The 17426-nt window shown below is 39.2% G+C and overlaps 1 long non-coding RNA gene across 1 annotated transcript; it reads right to left on the bottom strand.

Annotated features, from left to right (window-relative positions):
• Nucleotides 1-365: 365 nt before the first annotated feature.
• On the bottom strand, nucleotides 366-10899 carry LOC147654068 (uncharacterized). The gene is made up of 4 exons (XR_015284401.1): nucleotides 10014-10899; nucleotides 8281-8443; nucleotides 6590-6711; nucleotides 366-2255 (listed from the first exon to the last, which is right to left on the bottom strand). It is a non-coding gene; the product is annotated as an uncharacterized LOC147654068 (long non-coding RNA).
• Nucleotides 10900-17426: the final 6527 nt, after the last annotated feature.

Raw genomic sequence — 17426 nt, 5'->3', positions numbered from 1 at the left:
ATTATTCATATGAAATAAAGTGCATTAGTTCAAGTGAATTAGGAATTTTTTCACCTTTATGCCCATCCTGTATTCCCCTTATATTGTATTTTCTTCATTTATTGAGAAACTGTGAGAAATATTAGCAATATTTTATTTTTTGTACCATAAAGAAATCTCTTAAATTACATAAATAATATATAATATATAGTATAAATAAATATTAAAATATTACATGAATGCAGATGTTTCTATGCTTGTTTCATCTATATAGAACAGCACAACATCTTCACTAAAAAAAAAAAAAATGACAATAGATACTTTTCCTAAAATTGTTAACAGCTTGCACATAGAATTACCCATTTCTTTTGACTGTTTTCCTTTGATTTTTTTATTTTTATTTTCAGTTTTTCCAGTGGGAAAATGATTCTAACTTCACCTTTTCACATTGAAACTTCCTTTTCTTAATTTTAAGGGAAAACGTGATGTCTTATCTGAACTTTCTATCTTTAAATTTTACTTATGAGATTTCCTATATGTCATGCTAGGTTATCAATAGCCCTTCAAGCAGACACCAATCTACACCAAGGATGACTGCATATGTTACAATCCAATCGCTTTATATTGTATTTCATTTACTGCACAAACTTAATTATCTGGACTCCCCTGTTATCGAATCAGCCCCAAAAGACCAATTTCCCATGTCTTACACATATTTATAGGACTTGAAGACTTCCTGAATGTTGTACTATAATGCTAATTAGTCTAGTGTTTGATTGTTTAAACAAATCACTTACCCTCTGTTGACAGTACGGCTAATGAAGCCATCATTTTATAATTTTAGGAAACTCCTTTCCTGAAGTGTGCTCAAACATCAGAGATGATACAAGAGTATTTCCAAAGGTCTCTTTTTCCCAGCAGAGAGGATTGCCTATATACTTTGAATATTAACTGTATTGACTCATGTGTAATCTTTAAAAGAAGCCTTGCTTATCAGTAAAGAGCTTATAGAGATAATAGACTAATTCTATTCTATTGTCTGTCAGATGTCACAGAACAGCAACATTTAGGAAATTCAGATCTTAAAACAGACCTTTGGTCAACAGCTATCCTTAATTCTGTCTGCCTCCAGAAAATAATTATGCTGACCAGAAATAAAATAATTTAACAGTGTAATATCTCTGTACCACATGCACCTGAATTTTTTTCATCATGGTAATAGCAAGTACTTTCAAATTTTTAGATGGCCAAAAGGGGTCTCATTTTCTCCCAAGACCTGGAAAAAGATCTTCTTACTACATAGCTTTTAGGATCAAATACTAAAAAGCAGACACTGGGATAAAACATTTTCTTCCATAGATATATAATAATAGCATGAGAGTAAAAGTAACAAACTGAAAATTCAAAAAAATGTTGTCCAAAGCCAATCTGGAAGGGCAAGGTTTTCCACATGGTGTCATGGTTTTTTTTTCCTCCTGTAAATAATTAACCTACCAGAGAATCTAAACACGATTCTCTCTGTTTTTCCCAACTAAGTAACAATTTTCACTATTTTTATTGGAAACTTTGCAAAAGAAACAACGCATTCCTCCCAATGCATTTATAAATATTGAAGTCATTCTGTTCAGCCCTGCTCCAAAACTCTCAGCTGGGCAGCCATGGTAACATCTCTTTGGTATCTGAAGAATAAGCACCCCTTCCTTCTAGGCAGTTCCTACCAGCTCAGTTCCATCCCTCCAGCATCATTCTACACTGCAGAGTCTTTGTGTCTCCGTTTTTCTCCTTTGCTTGTGGCACATGGCCTGGAGAGGCCTTCTGAGAAGTCACATCATCTTCATAGTCTCAACAGCCCAACACTTGACCTTTCCAGAATGCTCCTGCTTTAAAGTCTTCCAAGATGAGAGAAAAGAAGCACACACTGGCTCAGGGAAAGCCTGGGGGCAGCACCTTTTCCTACTGTTGTTAAACCTCCACTTCACAACAGATAGCATCAGATAAAATATTGTTCTCTGTTATTGCACTGGAGTCCTGCTACAATGGCTTTTTTTTTGGAGTGGATGATCAAGATTCCTGATTTTAATGGCTGTTGAAGAATATAGCTTTGAATCATAAATGGCTTTGAATCATAAAGCCAAGGCCCAAAACACATTGATCAGGTTCTCTTGAAAGGCTTTGGGTTTGGATTTTGGCTTTTCTTTTTTTTCCTTTCTTTTTGTAATTTAAACAACAAAGGCAGAGGCTGAGATGCTGGATTCTGAGATGCTCTCAAATGCTATCTTTTTATTAAAATGAGATAAAAAGGAAAATGTTGTCAGGGAAAGACATAAGTAAAAGAGTAATTCTTAGGAAAAATATGTTTTAAGAACAGCTCATGGGACTCTGAAAGATTCCGTCTATTCCATTTTTTTTCTGTTTCACAATTTATACATGCTTTATTTTAATTTTATTCATCTTTGCTTTACCAGGACATTCAGTAAACTATGCTCAAATCCCCACCATTTCAATAGGAAGTCAGTACATGAAATAAAAATATGTTATTTTTTCATACTGTAATAACAAGTTAATGTACTGCTAGTACCTACTTGTGTTTTTTACATCAACATTACCCTCAAACACTTCACTTGAGGTCTTTGTCATTTTCTGCTCAGATTAATTCTCATAACTAATATTATTATGCTTCATGAAATCAAAATACTACAATGTACGGCTTGCTTCCTTAGGGAAGAGGTGAGCATGGCTTATCTTTGCACTGCAGTATCTATTCCTGTTTTGAGGACAAAAGTGCTGCATGGCACAAATGGTCACTCTGGTCACTGTCCAGGACAGGAAAAGCATCATGGTGCTTTTTCACTCTGCGTTATGGTGTTGGTTTGGTTTTTCTCATGAGTAAAAGAAAAAATCCAAGCAAACAAACAATCAAGCAAACACAAAGCCCACCAAAGTTCAGGAGGGGATCATGTCCAGCTGGGTATCATTGCAACCGGAAATTGTGGATGAGTTTTGAGTGTGATCCACAGAACATAGCTGAGAAGCATCATAGGACCACAGTTTGGGCACAGAATGCAAAAGTTTACACTCAGGCAATTTGATACCCTAAGATGCTATGCTGCCATGCTGTGTTATTCTAGATAAATATTCCCCAAGTAATTCAACTATAATATTACCCAATTTTGGCTCAAAACAAAAGGAGAAATAATTTTAAACCCACCTTCACTTTGCAATCAATGATTGCAAGTCAATCTTCCTGACATATCTGTCAAAATATAAAAACTAAGAAGAAAATCAAGCAGGAACTACCAGGGAAGGAATTCAAAGAGCTGCTTGTAGTTCAACGCAGAAGTCTGCTAACCATCTTGGGCTGGGTAGGTTATCCAATTTCATTTTGTGGTTGTTGTTTGAGAGTTGCTCAAGAAATGTTATTTAGTACAAGGCAAACCATGTCAACATCCTGACAGTGTACAAGACTGCATTTTAGAGCTATGAAATTTTACAGACACCATCTAATTTATTAGAACATGTGCACCCACTTTCTCCTTGCTCTTCCAACAGGAATAGTCATCTGCCTATTGCCAAGACTGTTGAGATGTTGTTTCCTGAAGCTGCAGTATCACTAATGGGCAAAAATGTTCAATACCAGCCAGAAAAACTAATTTTCTTATGGTAGAAGTAGCATCTGTTGCATTGTCCACCACAGAGATAGTCAAGCTGTGAACCTGCATTGCATGTAGCCCTTGGGAAGTTACAGGATAACCTACCTAAAGAGTTACACCATACAATGGTGTCAGGGAATTCTAGACTCAGATGACTTCACAGTCCAGTCAGATTTCACTATTGGATATCTTTCTTAAACTACTCCTTATAAATTCTAACTGAGGCTGTGGATACACAAAGAAGAGAAATACCCAGTGACTTGCCAAAACCACAATGGCTTTCTAATTTCATGTCTTCCATCCAGACTTTTACTAGACTTTTGCTTCCTGAATCAGGCAGGCAAGATGTAGAATTATATGCTCTAACTATATTGAAATTTTGGAATTTATGATTTCACTTTGCTGCTGTATTTATTTCCATCACAGTACTGGCAGGAAGTTTCAGTCAGGAGTAGCATTCCAATGTGTTAAATCTACATAAGCATCTAAATAGCAAGATTTATCTAGATAAATAGATATTACCTGAAGAACAATCCAGGGCAAAACTTACACTGGACAGGAAAAGTAGACCTAGTAAGTTGTGTACGACCAACAAGGTGAAAAATTGGAACTAGTCTGCAGGATGGCACTGGTTGATGGTACCTCTTGAGAGGAAACCATGGCTGCCAGTTCAGACATCCTGCTTACTGCAATGCAAACTGCAGGCTGCTGCTGCAGAAAGGTGCTGCTCAAAACCAGCCCCTAGACACTGCACCAAATGCTCTGTGTGGATCTGATGCTTATTGGAAAGAGTGCACCTTCTACTTCATTTACCTCTAAGCCGAGAAAGAAGAGTATAATTGAACATGCTTCCCTCTTTAGAGCAATTTGTTCATGAATTTGTTCATGTTTATTGTTACCCTGAAAGTAAGCGGGCATAAAAAGAACTCCTTCCTCAGCTGGGGAAAGAATCTGAGCACATTCTTACACAGCCTGTGTACAGGAAATCATTCACAAACCTTCAAAGGCATTGATGGGGGAAGGGAGGAGGCTGGAATGGCATTCCTTGGGCAAGAGCACATGAAAGTCTGGTTGGATTAGTGTAATATATTACACAAATGTGACACAAAAATGTTCATGGATTACACTTCCTTCACTGTATCATATTAGCACCTCATCATCCCAGCCTACCACAAACAGATGCTAACAAGATATGAGAAGAGAGCTAGAATATGCTGAGGTTTCTGTCTCACATTAGTAGTGTGCATAATACACTGTGATTCCGCTTGCCAACATGTGATGCACAAATTACTAATGCATAATCTTTGAAAAGAACCGAAACAAAACAAGGCATTAGTATGAAAAGTGTGTTTACAATGTGCTGCAAAAATGAAAACTTGTGCTCTATGTGGAGAAAATCTATCCCACCTCCTGGAAGATCACAAAGATAGAGTGGAACGTGTTAAAGTCCCTAACTGGGACTAGAATGCTCACTAGAAATGCACTGTTCCTTTCCAGTGAGTTTCTTAAGATACTTTTGAGAAAGTCTTAAGGCACTGATTTACTCAAATTGTATTATTTTAGCAGGGTTCATATGTTTTTTATTTAACTGGATCTTTTCTTTGCAAGTAAAGTTGGCCTTGGTGTTGAATCTGAGGATACAGAAAAGCATCAGTCACGTGCCAGCCCAGCCTCCAGCAAAGCCTCTGGGAGATCTCGACTCAATAGATTTTGCTCCTGACATTTAGTCCTACGATTCATTACATATGATGATATTACACATAGACATCAGCCTTATTATACTGGCAAATTATCTTTTAAAGGGCCAGAAGACTATGCAGATGCACATGCTCACATTTATACAGTAAAATGTACTTTTGTCCCATGCAGCATCACTTGCCATTCAGAGATAAAATCCATGTATCATTCCTGTGCATATTTGAAGATGCCTTTTTTTCCTGAGCATCAGATGAAATTTGCAGCTGCTGAAAATACAGCCTTCCAGATTGCCATCTCAAGCGCTTTACTGCACATGAGTATGTGGAAAATTATTATTATTACTAATAATAATAATAAAGAATGAAATGCACACTATATAAACTGGGTTAAGCTGTGCATCAAAAGTTTATTTTTGTTTGGTTTTAATATATTTACATGGGGGAAATAAATATGACAGATAAAATCTCCTTGGCTTTCTCTCTCACAATGGTAATTATGCCAGGCCTCCAGTGCAGTAAGGTTACAATTATACAACCCTGTTTCTGGTTTTCTCTAGACATATGTGCAATATATACATTGCACATAAATTGGCTCAGCCTAATTATTTTTAAATAACATGTATGCCTTTAAAAATAGTAAGCAAAAATGGAACTGCCTAAATCTATTGTGGGTCATGTTTTGTTTTTCCCCAGGCATTAAAAACCTGTGTCTGATCTTTTTTTGAAAACATTTTTGAGGGGGCAGGGTAGGGGGAAGATTTCCTCTCAGGTTGAAAACCAGATATGCTTTGCCCTGTTCTGTGTCCATCACAGCCACAGTGCTCCGGTTTGAACAGAATCTCATCTGTTAGAACTTAAATATGAAGTTGTAGCCCAAAAGGATTTTTTTTTTTTTTTAACTCATATGATTGTAAATAAGGGGTTATAAGGCGTGTTGGGACACAAACCTGTTCTTATTACTTTGGAAAAATCTTGCTTGTCAAACAGCTGAAATATTAAGTTTTCAAAAATTTGTTACTTGTAACATAACCCACAGCACATTATGTCACTATGCACATCAAGCACGTTGTGGGAGGAAAACTGTAGCTGCTGGTGGCACAACAGTGAATGAGCACAATGGTGGCAGTTCAAGTCCCAACAGGTATTTTTGTCAGGGACATCAAATATGCTGGCAACAGCAAAGTCACTGCAATCATGCAGAATTGCTGGGAAGGATGTAAATGATGTCTTACACCCTGATGTCTTAGCACCACTGTCACTTACCTGCAGGAATCTGATGCTCTCTAATGCTTCAAGGAATGGCTGGACTCCTTCCACAGCTTCTGTAATGCCATTACTGAGGTGCATCTGCCACTTCCTCAGCTGATTTCACTGTTTATAGCACCCTGTAGCATTAAGAGAAGCTCAAAGAGCACACATTGGCAAAAGAACTTTACAAGGAATTGCTAAGAAACAATGAGCCCAGCATGGTGAAGTTTATGCATCTAACAGTTTGGGCTAAGTAGTTACCCCATCCGGTCATGGTCTACAAGAAGCCAGAAATTCTAGGTCCCAGTTCTCTGTCCAATCCCAGAGGTCTAATCACTTTACAGACTCCTTTTTGTACCCGGTCAGTATCTCGCATTTAACATATTTGCAATAATAAAGAGAAATAAAATCGGTACATTAATGGTGTTTAGTTAAGTTACACAAACATTAAATAAAAACTGAGAGGGTTCATCACGGTGAATCAGGCTCCATTCTCTCTGTCACCCAAAAAAAGTGGGGAGCAAGGAGCTCAAGACACACTGCCAAGTGTGTTCACACTCGAAGGCTTTTTCCTACAGAGAATTGGATGGGAGGAGTCTGAGTTTTCCTCACATGTTATTTGCTTATTTGACTATCATTGGTTGACATTATGTCAGCTAGTTAATGAATGAATCTGGTTTTATAGCTTTTGCACTTGTGCCTGGAGGTCACCCTACACATATTTTCACAAATTAGAAAAATAAATAAATTAATTAAACTTATTTTCTACTGGGAAACTGCACACCTGAAATAACAACTATTTTTTCCAATGTATTTAATTGTGCTCTGCCAGAAGGCATTTCTTCCCTCCTCCTTGGCCAAAAAGCCCTGCTAGCCAGCAGGTTGCAAGCAGGCATTGTTCAGTAATAATAACTTTATAAACTCTCATGTACACAGCTAGCCCCAAGTTACCAGCTACTTCCAAACAACACATTTTAATTCTCTAGCTAAATAAGGCTTCTTTTTCCGCTTGTGTTGCATAAGTACACATTGCAGATGATGTTTATCTGCCTGATTTCAGGCCACCAGTGCAGGTATAGAAATGGTGGCCATCAGTGTGAGGTTTGAAGAATTTGCTTTCCAAGGGTTAGGGAGAGTAAAAATTAAAGCCTCATTTCCTAAGTTTATTTTTGATTTAGGGAAAATCCCAACACCTTGCCAACGTTCTCATGGAGATAAATGTGGAAAAAAGTAACAAAAAGTAATAAACATATATTTACTACAAATCAGAAACCATTTTGAATGGTTTTCCATTCATCAAATTTTCCAAGACATTTCTCTTGAAACTTTTCCTTGTTTTTGTTTTTGGTTTTTTTTTTGGCTACATCATTCTCAAAACAATCATGCCCAAGATGATAATGTAACAAAAACCTTTCTGGTAAGTAAGATAATACTTCTTTTGACTTACATATGATATTCATGTCAGAATTGGAATCAACTTCAGATTTGGCATTAATTTTGCTTATCAGTCTGGTCACTTTTTACAGACACTTGTACGTGAAACTTATGTACTGCATATTAAAACAAATTTTGTATCTTGTTTTATATATAATTTCTGAAGGAATTAAGTTATTTTTAAAACTGAGAATTTTGTGTATGCTGTGCATACACTCAGCTACACCCTGAATGAAAGAACACAGTGAGAAATCTTCTCCTAGCTCCCTTACATTTTTTACCATTCTGATTTCCATTTTGCATTCTTTCTGAGAGATTTTAAAATCACAATGGTTTCTCCAAACATGTAGTTCACTCTGGGAAGGAAGAGGATCCACAGTACATTCCTGAGGTGAACAATCATCCAAGATGAAACAGGAATCCCAATACTGACAACTAAAACACGGAGTAAGGAAAATGCATTATCTGAAATATAAGATCTGTTAAATAAAATCAATAAATACATTTGAAAAAAATATCAAACATTGTATAAACTTTCATAATTTGATATTGTTTCATAGATAAATTTATGAAAAAGAAAAGTTGCCTGTAAGCACAAGTTGAAATAGTGATCTTTCTTACAAATGGAGAGAAGGTAACTACATGTATTTTTTTGCCTACTTTTCAAATTTCCTGGAAATCTTTATTATTATTTTAGCACTATATATATTTAGTCTCCTTCTGAATAACTGTTCAACAAGGAAATTTTATGAAGCCATAGATTAGACCCAGATGAAAAATGGCACTTCCTTAATGTTGATGATTGTTTTGTAAAAATCCTTTAAAAGTGTACTCCTCTGTGATTTTTCTTGCTTCCTTCCTTCCTTTAAAAATACTTTAAAAATTCTGTAAGTATATTTGTTACTACCAAGGGACTTTCATGATTAATTCACATTATTCATATTCCCTAAACACAGATTTGACTAATATGCTCTATACTTGCTGCCATCACACTTATAAATGTACATTAACTGAACGCAATTTAAAAGAAAAATATTCCTAATCTTTTCAATAAAAGAGGGAATAACTGGTAATAACGGCAGTATTTGGTGTATTTCACCTCTTTTTTCTAAAAGTAGAGTTTCTGTACACTATGATTTTGGCAGTTCTATTAAATAATTTTCATAAACTTTGTTTGATCCATGACGTAGTATTATTCATTTGCACTGCGGCATATCTGAACAATGTCATTAGTGATTATTGGTCTTTTACACGACACTACTTTTGTCCTGTCACTACATAACTCTTTAGCTCACAGAAATTAAATTAATTTTCCATTGTATTGAAACATACTAGCTTTTCTTTTTTTTTTCTTTTCATGAGCAAACTAAGCTGTACAAATGTTCACATAAAGCCAAGGCAATAGGGGGATAAAAGCAGATGAAGACAATTCATTTGAAAATCAAAGCAGTGCTCACAGAAATATGTTGGCAGGATTCACCCCGCTCTATTTCAGAGTTGTTTAAACACTGTATAGAGCAGAAGAGGAACAGGAGTAATGGTTTCTCCTGGAATCAGTTCAATCAATTAATCTGTCTCTTTTTTTTTCCTCGATCATTTAATTACCACTGCAAAAAAGCAGGGGGAATTAAGTCACAAAAAAACCCCATTCATATAACATGATGGATCTAATTGAAGCCTTTGTAAGCGATCAGATCCTGGGGTAAGGCTGAACCAGCCTCATCCCACCCAGTTGTATGCTGGCAGGGTGCACTGCACTGGCTGCTGACCTTGGATGGGAGTTTCTGCACAAAGACTGAATTTTGTTGTCTGTGTGGCTAACACACAGCCAGTGAGATTTGGTGATGGTGGCTGGGTTTCCTGTAGAGAGGAAGGGGCATCCCCACGCTGGGAAGGAGGCCTAGGCCGAGCTGGTGTCTTTGGCACAGCTGCGCTTGGTGCCAGAGGAGAGCCTGTGAGCCCAGCTGCCCGCAGGGAGTGCTGCCCACAGGGAACACACACTTACCTGCTTGGATTTCCCTGTTTCTTGCTGCTGCGTGCTGCCGTCCAGCCTGGCAGCAGGCCGCGGGCCCCCTCTCCTGCAGGAGGCAGAAATCACCCAAAAACCGGCTTCTCCTAGGCTGGGCTTTTTTTGTGCTGCAACCACAGCCCTCCCCGAGCCCTGCGGCACTTGCTGGGCCAGGGAGGGGGAAGGAAAGGTGCCAGGAGTGAATGCCTCCCCGCCACACGTAGCAGGGCAGGGTGGGCAGCACCGTACTGTGTGCACGTCTCCCACAGCCATCTTTCTTCCCTTTCACCACGGTCAGCAACCCACCCTGCCTTTGGTTTGGGTTCCTCCCCATAGTATGAAACTGAAGGGTGTTTAATTAAACTTCTGAGTCCCAAGACATTGCAGACACGTAGTTCTCGCTCCCAGGAGCGGTGTGTGCTGCAGGAAGCTGGGGCAGACGCTCCCGGCCCGCTGGGGCAGGGGCCTGCCAGGGACAGCGCTGGGGCAATGCCAGGAGCAGGAGTGGACAAAGAGAAGCTGGGGGTGCTCTCCTCCCCGCAGCTCGCTAAAGCTACGAGCTACACTGCTTTCCTTCCTGGCTGCGGCTTTTGTTAGGCTCTTGTCTGTTCTTCTCTCCCGCTAGATTTTGGTGTGAATTAGGTGTAGGTAAAATGGGTCATGTGGCGAGGCGCTGCACCGGGCTGCCCACAGAAGCTGTGGATGCCCCATCCCGGCATGAGTTCCAAGGCAGGCCGGATGTGGCTTTGAGCAGCCTGGCCTAGTGGGTGGCACCCCTGCCCACGGCACAGGGCTGCCAGGCGCTGTTCTCAGCCTGCCTGCCAGCTGCCAGGGCGCTGTGCTGCGCCCGGCCCGGGCGGAGGCGGCAGGGCGGCCGAGCGCCGCGTCCCCGGCAGAGGGCGAGCGGCCCCCGCCGATGCCGCTGCGCTCCGGACCGCATCCCTGCTCACGGACAGCGGGGGGACGTGTTCCGGGAACAGCCAAACACTTCTACTTAGACGTTCTTTGTTGCTCTTGGTTTGGTTTTGTTGGGGTTTCTTTTTCAGGTACCGAACCTCCCCCGGGTAATCAATTTCCTGAAATTCTTCAAGGCTTCATAAGCCGTAACAATGAAAATCATAACCAGCAAGGATTTTAATTTCCTTATTGTGTTATTTAAGCAATGAGACATGACAAGGTTTGTGTTATGCTGGGATGTTGCTGCGCCTCGGGTGAGTTGTGTTAGGCAGGAGGCCGAAAATCAAAAGCTGAAACCACCTGGAAAGAGGGTCTGTCCCAGGATGCTGCACAGATTTTGGCATCATCCAGTATGAGTAGACTCAGGATGAAAAAAAAGAATTAAAAAAAAAATAATTAAGGAACAAACACAATAAAATATAAATAATTTCCATTTTTTCATTGCACCATAATCCATAAAAGAGCATTTCTTATTTAATCTTCATTTAATTTTTTCCCCCTACTGGCTTAAAAGTGAAAATAAGCACTATAAATTAATTAAAATTAATTAATTATCTAATATCCTAATTTAATTATTTTTTTAATATCCTACAATTTCATAAAACCTCCCCAGATTTCTAAACTAAACATGTGTAAAACAGAATTAAAATAGTTTAAGTCTTAGGTCTTTCATCTGGCTAAAATTCTGGGGTTTCATTCTAGTTTTCATTTATTTTCAGAAATGCAAGTCTTCTCTAGTTCTTCCTACAGAATATTTTATTTGGAAAAAGGATGCTGTCTTGTTTTTCTCCTATGATCTATTTTATTATATTTTGTACTGTCTGCTTTCTGTCTCTTGTCACCTGATGGTTAACAATGTGTATCCCATATTTGTCTCTGAAACATTCCTCCTGCTTAAATTGCTGCAGCAACAGTAAAATCAGTTAAACCTCCTGGAAGAGAAACCAAAGGAGTTGTTCCTGTTTGCATCAGCAGAGGTGTGAGGTGTTTCCCTGTGCTGAGAGCACATTCTAGGGGAGGAATCCTCTTTTTAGACAGAATTCACTTTTAAAGCCCACCTTTGAAGATGGCAGCACACTACACAAGTTGTACAAGGTATTGTTACACGAGGGCCAGAGAAACCTTGACTCTGTCTGCAAAATAAACCAGTCGAATCACAAGTATTTAGCAAAGATGTGCCCCGATCCCAGCCTCTCTGGCTCAAGCCATAAAAATGCAACTCACACAAAGTTACACATGTGTAGAAGTGTTTGCAAAATAAAGAGCTTGACATTTGAAATTTTTTTTCAGCTGTTAGGTTTAAACTTAAGTGCTTTAGGTAAGGAGAGACAGAAGTTAGGAGTCTGGCACCTAATACTCAAAATACTCACTAGTCTCAGTGAGTTGGATGTGTAAAAACCTCAGAAAAAAGCCCCACTAGAAAAAGCCAGATGCAGATGCAAAGTAAGGGGGGATAGAGACAGATGGAAGCCCTAGGGGGAAAGTAGCCCCAGAGAGAGAAAGGAGGGGAAAGAAGGGTAAAGGGAGAGGCACATATATAGACAGAAGAGAGAAATGGGGAGAAGAGAGAAACAGGAAAAAGAGGTGGAAGGCAAAACCAACCTGAGAAGATGATTTAACAGATACAAAGCAAAGAATGTCATTAAATATATAAATATGTTGTAGAGTTTCTTCCTAGAAGAGAAGGGTTGAAAAAAGTGAGAAAGAAACAGCTTTGTCAAAGCAGTTTCATTACATATCACCTATTCAGTGAAATACCATTAAAAACAGGAGTCACTGGGAAAGCAAGAAGCCACAATGATATCTAGCAATTCAAAGGCACCTGAAGCCAAAGGGTTGGTCTAGTTGATAAGGCATTACCTTGATGTTTCAGTGAAAACACACTGATCATCCACGTAACGAAATGGAGAAGAAAAAGCAAGTTGGTCTCATAGGGCTGCATCAAGATAAGATCCTCGTCTGTTACAACAGCTGGAGCTCTTAGTGCCACTTGACATCAACTTGTGAGCATCTTTGGCTGCTATTTGTAGAAAAATCCAAGAATCCTATAATTTTAGATAATTTGTCTCACCATGCGGGAATGAGGAGTTGCATCCATTTTGTTGGAGTCAAAATAACACGGAGAACTGTATTGAAGGCCATCTCGACAGCTATTTATATTAGTCAAAGTACACTACGTACTTTTAATTATAACTGTGCCATTCTTACTGACATAGATATAGTTGTGTCAGCACTTTCATTAAAAACCCCTATTTTAGGGGTTTATCACTCAGCTGTTAAATTTCGCTTTAGGCTGAAACTTGGCATGCAAAGCCTCAGCCTGCAAGCACTCTTTTTTATTTTTTTATTTTTTTTTTTTTTAGAAATACAAAAATATCCCAAAACTTTTGGTCACCTTTTATTTTATAGGAGAGCAGATTTTAACATTCAGTCATTTTTAACTCTGAAAACATTTAATTATCTGAATTTTACAGCCTTGCCCATTATATGTCATGCTGCATATTTAAAAATACCACTTCTTTTATTCATGTTGGCAAATTGGCTAGTGTCCATAAGCAGTAACTATTTTTAATCATGTTTTTAAGCATATATCCATATTTATATTGTTATGATCCATGCTCTGGACTCTGTAAGGAATAGTAAATGACAGGCCACGTAGGCTTGAGCGCAGAGAAAGAACCACAACAGCTGTTAGTTTGCAAAACCCACACAACTTGGAGTGTAGTCTTTAGCTCATTAGCATAATTAATTTTTAATAATGACAGCATTCATTTTTTTTCCCTGACTATTCAGGGCCTTCTCCCACCAGTCCTTACTTAGACAGACCTTACTTTTATCCCCTCAGTGGAAAAGGGCTCACATCCTTCACTAGTGATTTGTGAACAAAACTGTGCTCTCACTGAATAGGTGGTTAATGCCCTGGCACTACACAATTGGCCCATAGGGAGCAGAGGTTCTGGCAAGTCTGGGATCCCTCCCTGAGTCCTGCTTGTTTTATCACAAAAAGGGTATCTCAAAATGGTCCACAGAAGGATATTCTTTAATTCTATGTTTCTCTGATTCTTCCAGCCTCAACCCACTAAATGAATTACAAATTATATCCTTTGACAAGATTTTATTCTGCTTTAAAAATACCATAAATTGCCATGGAAATAAGAATTTAAATAAATTATATAGCTTACCTTTAGTGTTTTCTCTTTGTACTTTTAAGACAATTATCTGAAATATTTCTGCTCTGTCATAAAACCTGAAGTGTCTAACCTGTAAACTACAGATTATTTTCTAGATATTTATATCTTTTGCTCAGGTCCACCGATAAAATTAAGCCCTGTATGTCATTCTAGGCAACAGTCAAGATGTGTCTTTAGGAAATAGCATATGTCTCTGCAGAATTTAGCCAGCTCTGCTAAATAAAAATGAATAAACTTTTAAAAAGCGCCTGATATAAGTTCGTGTCTGGTCAACAGCACTGATTCCATTCCTGTCCTACCTGTGTTTCTCTTATTTTAATTTGGCTGAATGGCTATTACATCTCTCTCAAGAGACACAGTGCAAAAACCATGACAGGAAGATCCACTAAATAGCAGTATGTGTACAGACTTGTAAACAGGGTCAGCTTGATCTTTAAGCATCTGTCAAGTCAGAGTCCATGCAGACTTCAGAGGGGTTCTAGCTCCATGGCTCCCTGAAAATCTGGTCCTTTGACTGAGCACTGAACCACAGCAATCCTTTCCCTCTGGAAGATAATACATCTCCATTCTGACTGATGGCTTTTGCTCTTACTCATCACAGCAGTAGAACTTAACCTGTGCAATTTCTGGCTTGCAGGTTTGACATTGCTTTAGAAAGTATTTCAAACTGATCCTTTTAAATTCCAGAAAAGCAATTATGGTGCATGCCGACACCATTTGAAGAGGATGATATAACCCACTTGACAGGGGACATCCCCATTTCCTTTTTTTTTTTTTTTTCACTAGCTCACAAATACAGATCTGCAGGAGTCCAGGAGAGCACAAACATTTCTTGACTTTAACTGGACTGTAATTCACACTAGAAAAGGAATTATCAGTAGACTTACAAGAACCCCTTGTACTGGCAGCCTAAATGAGAACCAGTGAGGTGACGAGAGCAGGTGACAGGTTAAAATCAGCCCTAGCGCCCACAGGCCGTGCACTGGCTCACAGCAGTAAACCCCTCTTCTAAATAACATAACCACTGCCACCAAAAGCCAAAGCAAAATGGAGCCAGGTTTTATTACCAAGAAGGCACTCTCCCTCTCGCTGCAGACAGGAAGGGGAGGGCTCTGGTTATTGTTGCAGATTTTTCCCCCCTGTTTCTCCAGGTCTTTAATCCCAGACTTGGCTTGTTGCGCTTCAAATTGAAATATCCTGAACAGATGTAAAAACACATGTGAGCCACTGCTCACAAGCTGTGCAAAGCTTTGTTTCATCTGCTGATGATGTGAGCCTAAAGGAGATCTTTTTAAAATTTCATCACTATTCAAAAGGATAATTAATACGTACCCCCAGGCTTTGATTATGCTATACCCAGTGTGTACTGCTGGTACAAAAATAATGAGGCTCTCATCAGGCCGAATGAATACTTGCAGCAAACATTCAGTTTCCATAAGAAATTTAAGATTCAGCGGCGGTACCATGTAGGTGGCTTAATCTAATTTTAATTTGTAACACAATACAATAGATAAGATCATTTGTTTGTAACCAGCACAGGCATTTTGTTTACATGAAACCCCAGTCAGCATTCAGCAGATGGTCTTTTTAAAGGCTTAATTGAAGTTTTCTAATCTAACCTTTTTTTCCTCCATTACAAAGGAGAAAATAAGAGAAAAAAAAAAGAGAAAGGAAAAGAAGGGAACTAAGGCAACTACAAGGAATCAGAAAAATAACTGTAAACCCCTTTTGCAGGGAAAATACAGAACATTTCTGCCTGCTGTCAGATGCAGGTTCAGTCAGAGCGGGGAAGATGCTGAGGTCAGAGTTTTTAAGCAGCTCCAGAGGTGTATGGATAGCACCCTTTGCCCCCACCCTTGTTGCTAGTGTGAAGGTTGGCAACAAATCACTGCCCGTGCCACAGCTGCCATTCTGCCTCTGCCAGGCTCCTGATATTAGCTACCTGAGCTTTTCCACAGGTCAGGCATCTCCTTCTCACGCCTGCCTTCTCAGATGCTCATTATTAGATTATAATTTCTGTGTGCTATCTGCATTCAGCTGTTCTGGTTTCAGTCTCCTTTTGGCCTGTCCTTGCTGCCCTCAATATTACCACACTGACCGCAATAAACACTTTTCTCCTCACTGGCTCCAGGCTGCCTCTGGCAGCCTTCCAGTAATGTGTGCTGGAATACAACCTCTCCCAAACGTTTAAATCTTCCTCACACAGTATTCAGAGTTTTCCTTATTGGGATTTCTAACAAAAAAAATCAAGTGAGGCCTTTATTTTCCTTTTCATGGGCCACAGGGAGCACACAGAAGGCAGATTTCAGGCTCTGGGTCCTTTGGGAGTGGCGTGCTACCAGCGTGCTGGTGCGGAGGAGCCCCTGTGCTCCCTTGGCTTTACTGGTGCCATGGCCTTGTTGGCACTGCAGCAAGCTCAGCAGGGCTGGCACTGCAGACAGCATAATTCCCTCTCTCTTGATCTGATCTTGCTACCACCACCTTCACAATAAGGATGCTTTTAATGCCACCATGGTGCAGCATTACTTGCTGAATGTGGAAGAGGTAAGAAACTTACACCACATAATACAGAGAAATGAGTTTTACTCATAGTAAATGACTTGAGAACAGTGGTGTGGGCTTTTTATTAAACAGAGAACTATTCACCACTGAGGAATAAACAGGCGCTGCGTGCTTATAACGCTACCATAAAAACTGGTGTAGGTTGGATTGCTACCTGGTGGTTCACAACCATAAGGGCAGAAATTGAAGAAGAGGGCAATCAAACTAAAAATCAACTAAAGCTAGGAATTCCACTGGTCTAGATTTCCTTAGGCACAGCCCATGCATACACAGCTGTCCATAGAGAGATATGCGTCTGAATGAATCTTTGTGCCGTAAGCCAAAAGATGACAAGTTATCTTCAACTCAAGAGCCATAACACCACATAACAACAGTGAAGGGACAAAGCTAATAACACTACACTTTACAGTGATATAATAACCATCAGTGTAAATGGAGGACTTTTCATTAAATGATTTATAAGCTTAAAGAAAACAAATATCATTGTTAGAATAAAAATATCCTCCAAGGAGCACACAAGCCAGCTGGGCTTCTAAGGTCAGATTCAGCACTTCACTCATTCAGCTATGTGTTTTTTGGCAACAGGGGACAGTTTAAGTCCTGCTGACTCAAAATCCACTAAATGGACACAAACAGGTGTGCCTACACAAAATTTGGGAAAAGTCATAAGTTCTCATAGAAAAAAATATTTTAAATCAAT

This window comes from Cyanistes caeruleus, chromosome 3 (assembly GCF_971803275.1).
Source record: "Cyanistes caeruleus chromosome 3, bCyaCae1.hap1.1, whole genome shotgun sequence".
In the NCBI taxonomy this organism is placed as follows: domain Eukaryota; kingdom Metazoa; phylum Chordata; class Aves; order Passeriformes; family Paridae; genus Cyanistes; species Cyanistes caeruleus.
Note: the sequence above shows the minus strand (reverse complement) of the source record. Positions and strands in the feature narration are given on the sequence as shown.